Consider the following 19,855-nt stretch of genomic DNA (forward strand, 5'->3'; position numbering starts at 1 on the left):
GGCAATTAATTGCATTTGTAATATAATCACAATTTAGAAAAAATATAATTTTTTTTTTAATTGCTGAGTGACAATTTTTTTTTATCACAATTAACAAGAGTAGAACACTAAATTTCTCCCTCCAGCCCTTTAGTTGGCAGTAAAAGTGTGTATGCACTGCACAGAAGAGTAGCAGCTACAACCTAGATTAATGCATTATAGTAGAAGTAAGGACTTGTTTTTGCAAGTTTAACAGTAAAGTCCTGAAACACTGAAATCAGGCTTTCAAGGTCATGAAAAAACTGAAACCCTGGAGTAAAACATAGACATAGTTGTGCTTAGTGCAAAGGATTATCGCAATAAAATCGCAATATTGGTTGAAAATAATTGCAATTATGATTTTTACGCAAAATTGTTCAGCCCTAGTTTTAATTGTAACCGGATTATGTTTTGGGACCAAAAAAAAGTAGAATAAATGAATTTTATATAGCAGGAACTTAGAATACTTTTTAGGATTTTAATGACCTTTACCTGAACTTATTAACTTTTAAAGCATCTAAATAAACGTTTGGGCTTTAGAATAACTCAGGATTTTAACATAACTGACATTTTTTTCCTGCTCAAAATAAACACATATTTATTATTTTATAATTCAAGCAATATTAAAAAGGTGCTTAAAATGTTATACCAACCTCCACTGCCTCTTAAGCAAACACTTTTTCATCAGTTTGCTGTTTTTCTGTCCAAGTTTTAGGTAAGTGGATTACTTCTAGCTATCAATAACTCGATAAATAGATAAAAAGACATGATTTTTACTTGGGTCACACTCTAGATAAACCACTAAATGGAACATTTTTCTCTACTTTTGTGAAAAACTGAATATTTCTCAGATGTTATTAAAGTGCTTAAGCGTTTAGAGATTTCCATGAACTGTTCCAAAGTGCAGGTTTGTCTAATATTGTCAATTTAGTATCTGAAACCTCAAACTCTGACTCACTTGTTTGAGTCAAACAATGGGATTTTGTCAATCAGAAGTTTTTCTTTGCAAAACCAAAGTTAAAGCAATACTACACTGGAAAATTTCTCTATTTATGATGTCATTATGCAATTTATTGTAGAATTTATTCAATTTTTTTTATTGGTATCTTTTTTTAAACTTTTGCTTTTATTGTAAATACCTGTTTTATACTTGACCTTGGCTCGCTACATCAGATCTCTTCTAAAGAGTAGTTTCTCTTGGATTTCTACCAGTTTAACCCATGTGTGATTAGCTATATGATCAATTATGGCAGTGATTAACTCTATCTTATGTATTTATCTGTAACTGCTGTAAATGTCTCATGTGAACCTGTATTGATGATGATTGCAAAGGTTATAATAACTGTCAATCTTTATTTATTTCACCTGTCAGACCGTCAATGAAGTTCTAAATCCAAATGAAAACTTTAGTCTATGAGAATAAAAGAATATCTACAAAGTTCTGAAAACTGACCAGTTTTTTGTGTAATCCCATTCAGGATGTTGCCTGTCAACTATTTCCATAATATTGCCAAACATTAACACACTTCCATTAAAGCTTTTTTGCTAAGATAAGTAATTGTAAACTTAGTTTACTTTTCAAGCCAATTAATGAGGGGTAGATACATACTCGTGCCATAATTTTCCGTTTTTATTTATTTTTTTTCGAATTTAAGCAATAGTTTTCTCTCCTTTCACCTCTAAATTACACACGATGTCAAATAAAATATTAGTTCAACAATAAACTGTAAAAATACACATTTTCCCTATTGTATTTCTTTTAAACCCAGAAGCACATTTAAGGCGGAATTTGCTCAACAGCGCCCCTCTGTTTTTCCGTGGTCGCTAAACTCATCTACCCATATATGGAAAAGTGTATTGCAGCTTAACCAAACGTATGGAGAGAAATTTGTGCCATCGGTTTGAGCGCGCAGGAACCAATCCGAGCGCGCAGTGAGACAACACGCGCGCGCGCAAAACCGGTCTGGCGCGCGCTCAACTCTGAAAAACCCTCTCAACACACTGTTCTCGCGCTCAGTTTCATCTCCGCGCTCAACACCAGCTGTGCGCTCGGCTGTTTCTCCGCTCGCTCGACTCTCTGCGCTCGCAACTTCAGCAATGTATGTAAATGAACCATACCATCAGCCAATCACACTCAGCTTCTTTTCATCCAATGAAAGCATTCCTTCCTTCTTCTTCTTTTCTATCATGGCGGATCGCAAGCAACTTTAAGGTGCATACCGCCACCTACTGTTCATGAGTGTGTAGCAACATTGTTTTACAGCTATTCAATTCTATTTTTTTATTTTGCATTCTGAAGATAACTAAATAATGCTTTCCTTAATCTATAAACATCCTTTATATTTCCTTTATTTCCCAATAATCCTTTAAGACTCCATTCTTGGCCTGTCATTTCAACTACTCTTCTCAATTTTTCCCTTTCAGGTTCATATGTTTTACAGTTCATTAATATGTAAGCATACTTGAACCTGAAATATCCTCCTTATTTTTCTTTTAAAACAGCAAATTTAAATCCATGTCAATAGCAGGTAAAAGAGATGGATGAGGCAATGATCTAATAACTGTTTTACTGAAGTTTATTTGAGATAATTCAAGATATTTTATAGTACTATCTTAGGAATGTTGACAAAATAACTGTAAGAGTAGTTTGATTTTCCTGATTGTGTTTTTATTTATTTATTTATTTTTTTTTCATCTAACCGGATGTAGTATTTGGAACGAATGCTTACATATTAATGAACTGTAAAACATATGAACCTGAACAGGCGCGGATTCAGGCGGGGGCGCGCGCACCCCCCTTTGGGATATGGCAAGCCAATTGGGCCAATAATCTTCCGTACAATAACGCGAGGTTCCAACCCGTATTTTACGCGAGCGCGCGTTTTTTACGTCACCGCGCCTTCTGGCTGGAAACGTGCGGTGACGTAAAAAACGCGCGCTCGCGTAAAATATCGGTTGGAACTGCGCGTTATTGTACGGACGATTATTGGCCCAATCGGCTTGCCATACCACAATGGCGTCTTTGCGAGAACGAGGAGACCTGGAAGATTTAAGGCCAAACAAGAAAACCAGACAACCATCTCTTTTAAGATTCTGGTCCAATCCAACAGAAGGGTAAGTAGAAACCAACTTTATCACTTTATTTCCTATAGGCTTACATCTATAATCTAAATAACACAGATTGAAATGTTTATATCTTGTTTTCTATTCTTCAGTGGACCTGGCACAAAATGACCACAGCGTTGACCTGTATGAACGTTCAGATATTGGAGACACACAGATAAAAGGTATGATGATTGCTAGAAAATGTTGATAATGAGAAAACATTATCAACATTGTTGATTGTTGATAAACAAGTTGTCTAAAGTTGCAAAGTAATGCAATGGTAGGAATACTTTAACCAGTAACGGGAAAGTTAAATTGCAGTGTTTGATAAGTAATAAAAAGAGTGTACAATTAACAAAAATAGGCAACATTAGTTGCCATTGACATGCATACAATAGTTATTTTGTAGTATGTATTTTTGGGTCTAAACCTGTACCACATGTGTTGTACTGTTAAAATAAGAATGGTATCCTTTATGAAAACATTACTAACTTTTATCAATTGGTAAGGATCCAAATCAATGAATGCTCTAAGCACATGCTTGGAGTCTAAGGGAGTCTTGTTAACATTGTGATATGATAACTACAAATCTGGTGTTATTTGTTTTCAGTGCATTTAATATTTTACAATAAAAATACAATTTACTTTTAAGTATATTCAGTTTTGTGCACCTGGTGATATGTGTTCGGTGAATTTAATAATTTACTATAAAAACACAACATTAAATTGTTTTGTGGCTCCTCCTGAGATTACAAGGTTCCCCTGATCACAAAAATTATTTTATTTTCCAGATGAACAACAAGGACCGTGTTTCGTGTAAAGACCACTGAAGAGCCGGCGCTCAACCAAGCGGATTTGCCCCAAACAACTTACGAAATATAGTAGTATTTATAGTAGTAGTAATAGTTGTATTTTTTTCAATGTCAAAACAACTAATTTTGTTTTTGTTTTACACGATTGACTTTTTTGCTTAATCTTGAAATCTTACATTTCATAATAATTATTTCATAATAAAGCAAGACTATACAAAAGCTTCATGTAGGCAAATTTACAACTCCAGCAGCATCCATACAAAATTGACAATGTAAATATCAATCTTATTACAGATGTTTCAAAGGCCAAGGACCGGATTAGTGAAATGGATGACTCTGGAAAATTCCAGCTTCTTCAGACCAGAAAACCACCCAAATCTTTCAGTTTCCCTGCCAGAGAATTTAAAGGCAACCGAAGAGCCAGTGGGGTGACCAAAAGAACATGCCAGAGGGACTGGCTGGAAAAGTATGACTTTTTATCATTTTTACATCATATAAAGATGATCTACCGTCAGGATCAACATTCAGGTAGGAAGTGAAGTTGTGGCACACAAAGTGGTCATCATCAGTGGAAAAACCCAGCTCTCTCCCTGAAATTCTAAAGATAACAAATATGAAGTGCTACCCAAACATTTATATGATTCTTCACCTTCTGTCAGTCATACCTGTTACCAGTGCTTCTGTGGAAAGTGCTAACTCGGGTCTTAAAGCAGTGAAAACTTTGCTGAGTTCAACAACGGGACAGGAAAGGTTTGTGGCTTTGCTTTTTTTGTATGTGCACAAGGACATTCAGTTAGACATCAACAAAATCATAGACATATTTGCCCAGAAGCATCCCAGAAGGCTGACATTTGTAAACCAATTATCGTCATCATAAAGTTTGTAGTAGAGAACAATATTCTTTGTGCGGTTTAACTTTGTTTTTTTTTTTGTTTTTCAACAGTTTATCTTGTTAAAATATATTAAAAAACTCCTTTGTCTTACTTGAACTATACTTGAACCAAAGTCCTTGGTTTTTTTTTTATTTCATGTTCTGTGTAAATATCATTTCTGGAAATAAAGAATCTCCTTGTTTGATTAATTGTTGATGATCATTTTTTTCTTCAAACTACCTTTTAACCTTGTGCATGCTTTAAAAACCGAGAGATCCTTTTTTAATTACAATAATGTAATCATGCTAATTCTACTTATGTTCATCCATTAAAATTATCAATTAAAAACCCTTGGATGAATAATTAGGGTAGTGTGAAAGAGTGAAGATGGTATTCTTTGGTCTTTTAGCCTCACATTGTCTTGACCTGTGACCCCGTGACCCTTGACCCCGTGACCCCATGACCCTTAGGTGCGCACCCCCCTTTGAAAAATCCTGGATCCGCCCCTGCTGAAAGGGAAAAATTGAGAAGAGTAGTTGAAATGACAGGCCAAGAATGGAGTCTTAAAGGATTATTGGGAAATAAAGGAAATATAAAGGATGTTTATAGATTAAGGAAAGCATTATTTAGTTATCTTCAGAATGCAAAATTAAAAAATAGAATTTAATAGATGTAAAACAATGTTGCTACACACTCATGAACAGTAGGTGGCGGTATGCACCTTGAAGTTGCTTGCGAACCGCCATGATAGAAAAGAAGAAGAAGGAAGGAATGCTTTCATTGGATGAAAAGAAGCTGAGTGTGATTGGCTGATGGTATGGTTCATTTACATACATTGCTGAAGTTGCGAGCGCAGAGAGTCGAGCGAGCGGAGAAACAGCCGAGTGCACAGCTGGTGTTGAGCGCGGAGAGAGAGCAGGAGAGCAAGCGGGAGCAGAGACGGATTCGAGCACGCGCAGAGATGAAACTGAGCGCGAGAACAGTGTGTTGAGAGGGTTTTTCAGAGTTGAGCGCGCGCCAGACCGGTTTTGCGCGCGCGCGTGTTGTCTCACTGCGCGCTCGGATTGGTTCCTGCGCGCTCAAACCGATGGCACAAATATCTCTCCATATCTCCGCGCTCAACACCAGCTGTGCGCTCGGCTGTTTCTCCGCTCGCTCGACTCTCTGCGCTCGCAACTTCAGCAATGTATGTAAATGAACCATACCATCAGCCAATCACACTCAGCTTCTTTTCATCCAATGAAAGCATTCCTTCCTTCTTCTTCTTTTCTATCATGGCGGATCGCAAGCAACTTTAAGGTGCATACCGCCACCTACTGTTCATGAGTGTGTAGCAACATTGTTTTACAGCTATTCAATTCTATTTTTTAATTTTGCATTCTGAAGATAACTAAATAATGCTTTCCTTAATCTATAAACATCCTTTATATTTCCTTTATTTCCCAATAATCCTTTAAGACTCCATTCTTGGCCTGTCATTTCAACTACTCTTCTCAATTTTTCCCTTTCAGGTTCATATGTTTTACAGTTCATTAATATGTAAGCATTCGTTCCAAATACTACATCCGGTTAGATGAAAAAAATACATAAATAAATAAAAACACAATCAGGAAAATCAAACAACTCTTACAGTTATTTTGTCAACATTCCTAAGATAGTACTATAAAATATCTTGAATTATCTCAAATAAACTTCAGTAAAACAGTTATTAGATCATTGCCTCATCCATCTCTTTTACCTGCTATTGACATGGATTTAAATTTGATGTTTTAAAAGAAAAATAAGGAGGATATTTCAGGTTCCAGTATGGTTCAACAATATATAGATAAAAAATATTATGGATATGTTAAATTTTTTATGGATGCTTCAAAATATTCCAATATTAGGAATGGTGTTTTGTTTTAGTTTCATAATTTATTTTTAAATCGGGTAAAAGAATCAGTGATGGAATTCAGCCTACAAAGGAGAAATGTTTTGGATCATATTGGCCTTACAATGGATTGAAGAAATCGTTCCATTAAGAAGTTTAGTTTGCTCTGATTTTAGATCAGCGACTGTTATATTAATTTAAACGCAATTATTCAGACAGCAGACCTGATCTGAAATTTAACAATTATTATTTAGAAGACCTTTTACAGATGGACTCTAAATAAGAGGGTTATTCTTTATTATATATATTAAAAAGAATAATTTGATAAACAGGATTTTTCAGTTGGTGGCGGTAATTGTTGTTTGCCAACCTCCATAAAAAACAACAAAAAGAAGAAACACCCGCCACAAAAGCTAAGAGTAAGGCCAATATGATCCAAAACATTATCTATATACTGTTGAACCATACTTGAACCTGAAATATCCTCCTTATTTTTCTTTTAAAACAGCAAATTTAAATCCATGTCAATAGCAGGTAAAAGAGATGGATGAGGCAATGATCTAATAACTGTTTTACTGAAGTTTATTTGAGATAATTCAAGATATTTTATAGTACTATCTTAGGAATGTTGACAAAATAACTGTAAGAGTAGTTTGATTTTCCTGATTGTGTTTTTATTTATTTATTTTTTTTTTTTTCATCTAACCGGATGTAGTATTTGGAACGAATGCTTACATATTAATGAACTGTAAAACATATGAACCTGAACAGGCGCGGATTCAGGCGGGGGCGCGCGCACCCCCCTTTGGGATATGGCAAGCCAATTGGGCCAATAATCTTCCGTACAATAACGCGAGGTTCCAACCCGTATTTTACGCGAGCGCGCGTTTTTTACGTCACCGCGCCTTCTGGCTGGAAACGTGCGGTGACGTAAAAAACGCGCGCTCGCGTAAAATATCGGTTGGAACTGCGCGTTATTGTACGGACGATTATTGGCCCAATCGGCTTGCCATACCACAATGGCGTCTTTGCGAGAACGAGGAGACCTGGAAGATTTAAGGCCAAACAAGAAAACCAGACAACCATCTCTTTTAAGATTCTGGTCCAATCCAACAGAAGGGTAAGTAGAAACCAACTTTATCACTTTATTTCCTATAGGCTTACATCTATAATCTAAATAACACAGATTGAAATGTTTATATCTTGTTTTCTATTCTTCAGTGGACCTGGCACAAAATGACCACAGCGTTGACCTGTATGAACGTTCAGATATTGGAGACACACCGATAAAAGGTATGATGATTGCTAGAAAATGTTGATAATGAGAAAACATTATCAACATTGTTGATTGTTGATAAACAAGTTGTCTAAAGTTGCAAAGTAATGCAATGGTAGGAATACTTTAACCAGTAACGGGAAAGTTAAATTGCAGTGTTTGATAAGTAATAAAAAGAGTGTACAATTAACAAAAATAAGCAACATTAGTTGCCATTGACATGCATACAATAGTTATTTTGTAGTATGTATTTTTGGGTCTAAACCTGTACCACATGTGTTGTACTGTTAAAATAAGAATGGTATCCTTTATGAAAACATTACTAACTTTTATCAATTGGTAAGGATCCAAATCAATGAATGCTCTAAGCACATGCTTGGAGTCTAAGGGAGTCTTGTTAACATTGTGATATGATAACTACAAATCTGGTGTTATTTGTTTTCAGTGCATTTAATATTTTACAATAAAAATACAATTTACTTTTAAGTATATTCAGTTTTGTGCACCTGGTGATATGTGTTCGGTGAATTTAATAATTTACTATAAAAACACAACATTAAATTGTTTTGTGGCTCCTCCTGAGATTACAAGGTTCCCCTGATCACAAAAATTATTTTATTTTCCAGATGAACAACAAGGACCGTGTTTCGTGTAAAGACAACTGAAGAGCCGGCGCTCAACCAAGCGGATTTGCCCCAAACAACTTACGAAATATAGTAGTATTTATAGTAGTAGTAATAGTTGTATTTTTTTCAATGTCAAAACAACTAATTTTGTTTTTGTTTTACACGATTGACTTTTTTGCTTAATCTTGAAATCTTACATTTCATAATAATTATTTCATAATAAAGCAAGACTATACAAAAGCTTCATGTAGGCAAATTTACAACTCCAGCAGCATCCATACAAAATTGACAATGTAAATATCAATCTTATTACAGATATATCAAAGGCTAAGGACCGGATTAGTGAAATGGATGACTCTGGAAAATTCCAGCTTCTTCAGACCAGAAAACCACCCAAATCTTTCAGTTTCCCTGCCAGAGAATTTAAAGGCAACCGAAGAGCCAGTGGGGTGACCAAAAGAACATGCCAGAGGGACTGGCTGGAAAAGTATGACTTTTTATCATTTTTACATCATATAAAGATGATCTACCGTCAGGATCAACATTCAGGCAGGAAGTGAAGTTGTGGCACACAAAGTGGTCATCATCAGTGGAAAAACCCAGCTCTCTCCCTGAAATTCTAAAGATAACAAATATGAAGTGCTACCCAAACATTTATATGATTCTTCACCTTCTGTCAGTCATACCTGTTACCAGTGCTTCTGTGGAAAGTGCTAACTCGGGTCTTAAAGCAGTGAAAACTTTGCTGAGTTCAACAACGGGACAGGAAAGGTTTGTGGCTTTGCTTTTTTTGTATGTGCACAAGGACATTCAGTTAGACATCAACAAAATCATAGACATATTTGCCCAGAAGCATCCCAGAAGGCTGACATTTGTAAACCAATTATCGTCATCATAAAGTTTGTAGTAGAGAACAATATTCTTTGTGCGGTTTAACTTTGTTTTTTTTTTTGTTTTTCAACAGTTTATCTTGTTAAAATATATTAAAAAACTCCTTTGTCTTACTTGAACTATACTTGAACCAAAGTCCTTGGGTTTTTTTTTATTTCATGTTCTGTGTAAATATCATTTCTGGAAATAAAGAATCTCCTTGTTTGATTAATTGTTGATGATCATTTTTTTCTTCAAACTACCTTTTAACCTTGTGCATGCTTTAAAAACCGAGAGATCCTTTTTTAATTACAATAATGTAATCATGCTAATTCTACTTATGTTCATCCATTAAAATTATCAATTAAAAACCCTTGGATGAATAATTAGGGTAGTGTGAAAGAGTGAAGATGGTATTCTTTGGTCTTTTAGCCTCACATTGTCTTGACCTGTGACCCCGTGACCCTTGACCCCGTGACCCCATGACCCTTAGGTGCGCACCCCCCTTTGAAAAATCCTGGATCCGCCCCTGCTGAAAGGGAAAAATTGAGAAGAGTAGTTGAAATGACAGGCCAAGAATGGAGTCTTAAAGGATTATTGGGAAATAAAGGAAATATAAAGGATGTTTATAGATTAAGGAAAGCATTATTTAGTTATCTTCAGAATGCAAAATTAAAAAATAGAATTTAATAGATGTAAAACAATGTTGCTACACACTCATGAACAGTAGGTGGCGGTATGCACCTTGAAGTTGCTTGCGAACCGCCATGATAGAAAAGAAGAAGAAGGAAGGAATGCTTTCATTGGATGAAAAGAAGCTGAGTGTGATTGGCTGATGGTATGGTTCATTTACATACATTGCTGAAGTTGCGAGCGCAGAGAGTCGAGCGAGCGGAGAAACAGCCGAGCGCACAGCTGGTGTTGAGCGCGGAGAGAGAGCAGGAGAGCAAGCGCGAGCAGAGACGGATTCGAGCACGCGCAGAGATGAAACTGAGCGCGAGAACAGTGTGTTGAGAGGGTTTTTCAGAGTTGAGCGCGCGCCAGACCGGTTTTGCGCGCGCGCGTGTTGTCTCACTGCGCGCTCGGATTGGTTCCTGCGCGCTCAAACCGATGGCACAAATATCTCTCCATACAAACGCAGGTGAAAGCAGCGCAACTTTGATTAGAGTTCTATCAAAATAACCAAAAAAACAAGCTGGACAAAACACGGATTAACGATAAAGAAACAAACAAACACCAGTTTATTTTTTTACTATGGTATGTATACTAAATTAGAAAATGTAAAGTCATAAAATCATAATAAAAACTACAGAGATTTTCTCGCTCATGATTTCAGATTAATAACCAGAGAAAGCAAGATAAGGAAGGATCTTCAACAACTTCATTGGAGGAGTCAGACCGGATTGAAAAACATGTAAGTGAAATTAAGTCACTATTTTATTTTTATATCTGCTGCGGATGATGCATATACAGAAGAGGATTAGGGCCACTGAAAAATAAAAAAGTTACCTGGTTTTTAAAATGTATTTCAGTATGATATGAGAAAAAATTATATGATTAACTTTAATTCTGAGATTAAAGTCCGAATTCTAGTTAGAATTCGGAGAGTCAAGTCAGAATTCTAGTTAGAATTCGGAGAGCCAAGTCAGAAATCTAGTTAGAATTCGGAGAGCCAAGTCAGAAATCTAGTTAGAATTCCGAGAGCCAAGTCAGAAATCTAGTTAGAATTCTCACTGGAAAAACGATCTAAAAATAGGTAAATATTTCTCAAATTGAGTGAATTTACACTTAATTTGAGCAGGTTAATGAGATGATTTGCCAATAGAATGAGTATTTTTACTCTTAAAATAAGATATTTAGATAAAATGCACTTGAAATAAGAAAAATGCAATTGTGTTTCCTTATTTAAATGTAAACCGTCTTGTTCCATTGGCAAAATGTCTGTTTTAGCTTCTCAATTTAAGAACAAATGCACTTATTTTAAGAAAAAAATGACTTATCTAGATTTTGATTTTTTTTCCAGTGCTGAGAGTCAAGTTAGAATTCTGAGAGTCAAGTCAGAATTCTAGTTAGAATTCTGAGAGTCAAGTCAGAATTCTAGTTAGAATTCGGAGAGTCAAGTCAGAATTCTAGTTAGAATTCGGAGAGTCAAGTCAGAATTCTAGTTAGAATTCGGAGAGTCAAGTCAGAATTCTAGTTAGAATTCGGAGAGTCAAGTCAGAATTCTAGTTAGAATTCTGAGATTAAAGTCAGAATTCCAGTTAGAATTTTGAAAGTCAAGGAAGAATTCTTAGTCAAGTCAGAATTCTAGTGATTCTGAGAGTCAATTAAGAATTCTTAAATTAAATTCAGAATTCAAAATAGAATTCTGAATTTAGTTTTAGTTTCTCACCTGGAATAATCTTTCTCACTAAAGAGTACTACATTTCAGATGGTTTGAATATACTGAAATATTTTGATCTTGGGAATTTATTTATTTTTTACCGTCTTAAGGTAACTGTTGTTGTCTGGACAGAACAGAATAGCAAAGCAATTGATGGGTAACCTTCACTTTTCAAATGTTTCACACCTGCTGTCCATTAAAATTCCTCCATAATTTGCAGCGTTCTTTGAATATTCAATGCGAATCATCAGCCAGTTTCTCCATCTGAATTGGGTCCCTTTTATCCAGTCTTTTAATGTAGGCGTTTCAACACATCCGCTTCATAGTCACTGCTTTTGCCTGACCACTAGCATTATATTAAACATAGATGTTTTGTAGAACTCTTTTATACAATTTGTTCTTTGCCCAGGAACATAGTTAAAAAATTTAGGACAAGGTTGGTTCCAAGAACACTTTCCAAACTTTGTTGAATTTGCTCCAGTAAGAAAGCAAGTCAGAGTAACGGATATGGTAGAAGATGTGAAAATGATCCAAATGATCTCTAGCCTGAATTATCTACACCTCCAACTTGTTGAGCTGGTGTTTTTAAAGAAGGGAATTACATTTTTTCCAGGCAAATTCCTTATATATTAATGAGGATGTGAGTTTCTAGCAATTGTAGCCAATATTTAGCCACTCTTTTGAGTGAATTTCATGATTGGCCTCATTCTCACATTTCTCCTTGATGTATAATGAGTGTTCTCCTTATAGGGTTTGTAAATTTTAGATGTTCATTTGTGAAGTGTCACTGATATCTTTTGAAATTTTTTTCAAAAAGCCACTCAGCACCACCCTTGAATGATTTTTCTAATCGGTGAAGGACTGGGACGTTGATATCAGTTTATCAATTTCTTGAAAGGTCATTTTGGATCATTTTGACGGTAAAGTCTGAAAAAAAATCAAGTATTTTTCGCAGTATTGTCATTTTAATAGCTTCCACTCTTTGCATTAGTCCCATATAAGGCAATAGACTGAAGCTGGACTGGTCAGATTTTGTTTAAGTAATTAATGGGTTATAATTTACAGAAGTAATATTTTGCATATTTGTAGGAATTGTCCCTTCTAGGTATCTAATTCTCCAACCTTGTTATTGCGTATATATTGTCTTAACACGTCTTTAATCTTTCCCTTGAGAATGCTTGAACTGACTCTCAGTAACATCTGGTTTTATATGAAGAGGGCAGTGATCTGCTCCTCTTTCTTTCCTTTAGCTTTAACAATTTTTTTTTTTTTTTTGCATGTTCCCTTCTAAAAGCATCCTGTTTCTTCTTGAATCCCTCTCGCGTTTAATTTTTTAATTTCTCTTGCTTGTCTGCCTTTCCAGTCTTGGTCCACCTAACATTCTTGATCTCGCCAGCCAACTTAGGTGCTAGTTGCTGCAACTGCAGAGTTGCAGAGTTGTCTGCAGAACTGCAGAAATCTCTTACAATTTCTCCTAGGTCGCCCTCTGTTATTAGATTTACAGATACCTCTTCAATCTGCTGGATTCTGACAAATATGGGTTTCTGCTTCATCTAATTATCCATTTATTTTATTTTTTTTTATTTTTTTTAACTTTATTTTTATTTATTTTTAAACATACAAACAAACACAATCAAGAACGAGGGCGAGGGCAAACAGGTAGTCTTGCTGATGAGCATTACAGTTCTACAGATATCACATTGTATATCTTCTTCTAACATAGATAGAAAAAAAAACAAAAAAACCCAGGTGTCTGTCCAAGTACTGTGAATTCACACAAGTTAACTGTTACACACCTTTGGCAATAAAATAATCCCATCTTTCCCAGAGTCTCTCTCCTTTTTCCTTCTTGAGTCGTATTGTAAAAGTCAATATTTCCATATCATGGATAATTTTTATAATATTTATTTGAAGCTTCAGGTTAGGGGGTCTGGGCTGGAGCCAACATTTAGTAATCGCTTTCTTGCTTGCAACCATAAATATCTTCAACAAGTATATATCCTCATTATTAAGTCCCCCAGGAAGTATTCCAAGGTACATAGCAGGAAACGACAAAACCAAGGAAATACCCATAATTTCATAGATTAATCGGTTAACGTCCTCCCAGAAAGTCCTCAACTCCGAACAATCCCAAAACACATGGAAATAACCTGCTGTGACCACACCGCACCCCCTCCAGCAAGCGGAATGTAAAACACCCAGCCTCGATCTCTGCTTTAGTGTAATAAAAAATCTGATTAGATTTTTCCAGCAGAAATCGCGCCATGTTAAAGAATTTGTGGTGGACAGAGCGTTCCTCCAGACCTGCATCCAAGCCTCAGGAGAAATTAGTACTTCTGCTTCCTTTTCCCATCGTTGTCTGATATAATCAGTTGAGTTCCTGTTCATACATGTTAGATTTCTGTAACATTTGCCGATGATGCCTTTTGTATTTTTGCTGGCATATGAATCCATAAATATTTGTAGTATTCCCGGTTCTGTATCCAAGTCAGGAGTTTTGATTTCTTTCCTAAAGAAACTTCGAACCTGCAAATAGCGATAGAAATCTTCTCTGCCCACCTCATAAGTCCGACACAAATCCTCAAATTTTACTAACTCCCCATTTTTGATTATATTACAGAATGCAGTGATTCCCTGTTTTGTCCACCTTCTATATTTATGGTCTATCGATGCTGGAAGGAAACACGGGTGGTACGCAGGCCAATTCAATACTCCCACACGCCTGTGGAGACTGAACTTTTTAACCACCTCTGCCCACTTCTTCAAAGAGAAACTCAAACACAAATTTTGTACTTGGTATACCTGAGGTAGCCCATCCAAATCTTTTTGGATCCAAATCCATCTTTTATTGTTCCATATAAACCTTGAAAAACGTTTATCCCACTCTCTAAATTGTTTTGCTGGAACCTCTACTGGAAGTGCTGCAAATATATACAGTAATCTTGGAAGGACATTTATCTTTATTGTTCGGATTCTGCTGCCAAGATCAAGGGGGAGCAGGCTCCACCTGTCCAGGTCTTCATATACTTTCTTATTAATTCGTTTATAATTGACTTCATATAATTGAGCCAAATTTTTTGTTAATATAACCCCCAGGTACTCTATTTGTAGTTGATGCCAATTAAATTGGTAACTATTTATTAACTGTTTTGACGGAACAAAATAGAAGGTCAGAATTTGAGTTTTTTGTATGTTGAGTTTATAACCTGAGAGTCCGCCATATGCTTCCAGGATGTTCATAAGCAATGAAATACCAGATTCAGGGTTTTTAATTACTACTAACACATCATCCGCATATAGACATATCTTGGTTTCCACATTCCCTATTATCACTCCCTCCAACCCAGGTTCCTCCCTGATAACTTGAGCCAGTGGTTCAATAAAAAGATTGAAGAGTAGTGGACTTAATGGGCAGCCCTGCCTACATCCTCGTTGTAATGTTATTTGGTTGGAAAGGCTTCCATTAATTTTAATTCTTGCTTTTGGCGAGGAATACATAGTTTTTATACATGAAATAAAGCTATCACAGAACCCAAATCTCTTCATTACTTCAAATAGAAACTCCCACCCTACAGTATCGTATGCCTTCTCAGCATCTAAGCTGAGAAGGACTGCACTTGATTTTTCTCTAGTTATATGATCAATAACATGAACGTCCGTCCTTATACTATCATGTGTTTGTCTATTACCAATAAAACCCGTCTGGTCCTCATCTATCAGGGAAGGCATCAGGGAACTTAATCTCTTAGCTAATATTCCTGCGTATAGTTTGTAGTCTATATTTAATACACTGATTGGTCTATAACTTTTAGGATCCGTTTTGTCCTTCCCCACCTTTGGTATGACCGATATAAATGCCTCTCGCCATGATGGCGGAAGAGCGCCCCCTCCCAGGATGTAGTTAAAGGAAGCCTTTACTGTAGTAGTGGGAGAATAGATTCCTTCATGGCCTTGTACCACTCTGGAGGGAACCCATCACAGCCTGGTGATTTGCTGGTCTTAAGATTTGATATCCCACGTTCAACTTCCTCAGCCAATATTTCTGCCATTAACTTGTCATTTTGTCTTTTTCCTATAGATGGAAGATCCAGAGAGTTGAGAAAGTTTTGGATTGTTTGACTATCTGTTTTGTCTGGCTGTGTGTACAGAGCAGCATAATACTCTTTGAATAATCTCTGAATTTCTTCAAGTTTGTTGGTTATCTTGTTAGTTTTTGGATTCCGAACTTTATAGACTGTGTTTTCTTCCTGTTGTTTCCTAAGCCTCCATGAAAGAACCTTAGCAGCTTTGGGGCCTGCCTCATAATACCTTTGCCTCATATATTTAAGTTTTCTTTCAATTTCCTCACTTAAAATTTTGTGGATCTCCTGCTTAATAGGCCTCATTTGTTCTAGCAAAGAGGGGCTTTTGTTAATCAAATGCAGCTGCTCTAATCTTTTTAAATCTTCCTGCAAGTCTGTTAGTTTTTTTGTTCTGATCTTCTTTAAATTAGCACATTTTGCAATTATTTTACCCCTAATATATGCTTTAGCTGCATCCCATAAAATTGTGGGGCTAACTGTTCCATTATCGTTAAATTCTAGGTAACTTTTAAATTCCTCTGCCATTTCCGTTTTGAAAGCAGTACTATTCAATAAACCTGTGTTGAACCTCCATAAAGTATTTTTAGGATTCCCAATTAAGTTAATTTTTATATTTAAACCAGAGTGATCAGAAATGTCTCTTTGGCCTATTATACAATCTTTTACTCTGTGAAGGTCCCTATTGAACATAAAGAAATAATAAATCCTAGTATGTACATTATGCCTAGGAGAGTAAAAAGTAAATTCACGCTCATATTTATGAAAGTGTCTCCATATATCTATAAGTCCCAATTCTTGCAGTATTTTTTTGAATTGCTTTTCTAAGTGGGTCCTTTTTCGCTCTCTGCTAGTTGTATCCATTTTTGGATTTAGGAGTAAATTAAAATCTCCTGCACATATACATGTGCCATTTGTTTCTGCAGCCACAAGACTAAATACTTCCTTAAAAAAATCTATGTTACTACCATGGGGGGCATATATGTTACATAGAATGACCTCTTCCTGTTCCAGCTTCCCCTTTACCAACACAAACCTGCCTTGCTTATCTTTATGTTCTGAAATAAAATCAAATCTGATACTGTTTGATATAAGAATGGCTACCCCTCTTTTTTTCCCCGATCTGTGAGAAGCAAAATATGTTTTTCTATAACCCATTTTCTTTATCTTCTCATGTTCTTCATTTGACAAATGTGTTTCCTGCAAGAACCCTATGTCAATCTGCTCTCATTTAAGCTTTGAAATGATCTTGCTTCTTTTAATGGGATTTTTTATACCATTTACATTCAAAGTCTGTATGTTATAATACTGCATATCCTCTAAGCATTAAAACGCTTCTTCCTACCCGCTTGACAACCTTCCCAGCCCTGAGAACACACACAGAACAAAAAAACGTAGAAACAGAACTTGTCATAACAGTAAACAGGTCTTCCAAATAAGAGGATCGCTTATTCCTCTTAGTGCAGGGGGAAATTGCCACTATATGGGGCCCCTGCCTAGTTGCCTACTTAAAGAAAGGAAACTGAAAAAGTTAATTTAAGAGTCACCTGCATCGGTTTTTCATCACTCCAGTTATAAAGGGAGTTCACAGTCCTCACCATACTCCTGTGCAGAGCCGGCCACCCCGTGACACTCTGAATGATACTAATTAGTTGGTCTGGAGCTCTCGCTGTGAGGTGATCAAATGTTTCTTCGGTGAAGATAAGTAGAGTTATTCGTCCATAGCGATGTCCTCTCCGCCTGACCGCTGGAATACCTTCAGTTTTTCTTGTGCGCTCTCTCGCAGGCCTGGCACGCTCCCCACACGTCGCGATCCCACTATATCCGTGGGCAGAAGTTTGTTGATCATCTCCGCTGTAATGGTTTTGGATCTGTTTGCAGACACCGGTCCCACTGTGAATCCACGTCTTCTCAGGTCCAGCGCAGCCTCCTCCACGTTGTTATAGATGACCATGCCGGAGCTAAAGTGTACGCGCATTTTGGCCAGCGGTGTTTGGAACCGGATAGCATTTTCTTTCAGCACTTTCTTAACCGGGGCATACTCTATTCTCTTCAGCTGTATGTTTTCCGCATAGTCGTGGTCAAAGAATATGCGTTTTTCTTGTATATATATTGGTTTCTTCCACGCCGCGCGTAGAATTTGTTATTTGACGTTGAATTTCAGGAAGCGTACCACTGTGGATCTAGGTGGAGCCCCGTCCGGAGGCTGCGCACCCAGCGCCCTATGGGCTCTCTCTATCCCCAGGTTCTTCTCACTGCCCAAATCTATATCGTTCCCGAGTTCAGTTTTAAGCATGTTTTCCACGTACCTCTGCATTGAGGTACCTTCCGCATTTTCAGGGATTCCGTATATCCGTAAATTATTCCGGCGTGAGCGTCCCTCCAGGTCCGTGATCTTTTCTCGAAGTAATTTCTGGTCATTTAGCAGCTGGACGATAACATCTCTCGCTCCAATGTCCCATCTCTCTTTCCCCGTCATGCTTTTTTCCATTTCTCCAAGACCCTTACCCATCTCCTCAGTCTTGTTGATAGCGGCGCTAACCTGTTGATTTATTTCGTTCGTCAGCTCGCTCAATAAGATTTTAATTTCCTCCTTTAAGCTTATTCTCACTTGTGCTAACTCCTTCATCACTTCTGATTTGAGGTCCCGCATGCCATCCGCCATTACTTCACTCACCACCTTTTTTAGTGAGCTAATTGTAGCAGGCAAGGCCTCATCCGCCATCTTTTCTCCTTCCTCGTCTGGGTGTGTTCGGCCAGCTTTGCTTTCGTGTCGCATTTCTAAGTTCCGAGACTGGACTCGTCCCTTCTTGTTTTTATCCCCACTCATTCTTCTTGAAAGAGAATACTTTTCACACGTTAACACATTGGATTAAGGGGGCTTTTATATATAGCGATGCAGGACCTCTTTTCTATGCTGCCATGTTAGTCGCCATGACACCGGAAGTCCTAATTATCCATTTATGTTTGTTTTTTTCATTTTGTGAAAGCTATTACCATTCTCATAGTGTTATTATCTCATTTCTTTAAATTAGTTGCTTTGTTAGCTATGCTTTTAACTACAGATGCTTCTGTATCCAAGTGACTGGCCCGGCTTTCTTTATTTTTTTTGCCTTGTAAAATAACTACCTAGACAGATGACCACCCCTGGATATAGGTTAAGACACTTTAACAGGCTTTTTTGTGTATTTAGTTCCTGTGTTTCTTGAAAATAAGATTTTGTTTTAATATTTGTTGTGGAGCCACTCAGTTATGCTGTTGCCATCTTGCTTGCCCACCCAGAGGTCAACATTAAAGCTTTTCAAATAACCTGAAAATCTATTAATCAAATGCAGTTTGTTTGTGGTTTTTAGTCACAGCAGATTAGACATTATTCCTCCTTCTGCTTAGGATATAATCTCTCTGTACCTGTTTTCACAAAAATGTGAAACTAAAATCCAAACCTCAACAAGGATTGTCAAAATTGTTTTCCCAGACTGGACATTAATCTTCACCAGTCTTCCATAAAATTTCCCTAAACCTCTCTTTTTTTCCATTTGAAAAGTGGACAGTAAAAATTACTTTCAGCAGTAAGTTGATTCAAAAGTTACCGTGGTCTGTTTGTTTTGCAAAGTCTTGATCGATAGGTTTTTGTCTAATTTGGCCACTAAATATGTGTTTGATAGTTTCCATGGTAGTTGTCTGTTATCAATGCAATCAATAACATCACATGACTGGACTGCCAGGCGATGTTGGCAGAAAACCAGTGAAAAGCATTATTCTCATAACAACTGAGAAGAAAGGAGTCTTTGTGGAGTTGTCCCCACCGAATTGACAAGGCCTTTTACAGCCTTTGATGCAGACTGGCTGCCTCAAACAATGGAAGGCATATAAATCTGCAGATGTCTTCTGGAAAGCTCAAATGTCAATGCTTTTCACAACGGAACTGGAGCCTTGAAAGAGGA

At 36.8% G+C, this 19,855-nt stretch overlaps 1 long non-coding RNA gene across 1 annotated transcript in view; it reads left to right on the forward strand.

The window, feature by feature from the left end:
• The first annotated feature begins 10,786 nt into the window (after window positions 1–10,786).
• The window catches only part of LOC119771272, a 94,119-nt gene continuing 85,050 nt past the window's right edge, over window positions 10,787–19,855 (forward strand). Inside the window, exon 1 of the long non-coding RNA XR_005280620.1 lies at window positions 10,787–10,863. This is a non-coding gene — a long non-coding RNA (uncharacterized LOC119771272). The remainder of the gene's footprint in view (window positions 10,864–19,855) is intronic.

Source organism: Cyprinodon tularosa, unplaced genomic scaffold, assembly GCF_016077235.1.
Source record: "Cyprinodon tularosa strain WSP-4 unplaced genomic scaffold, ASM1607723v1 ctg1, whole genome shotgun sequence".
NCBI classification, from domain to species: Eukaryota; Metazoa; Chordata; class Actinopteri; order Cyprinodontiformes; family Cyprinodontidae; genus Cyprinodon; species Cyprinodon tularosa.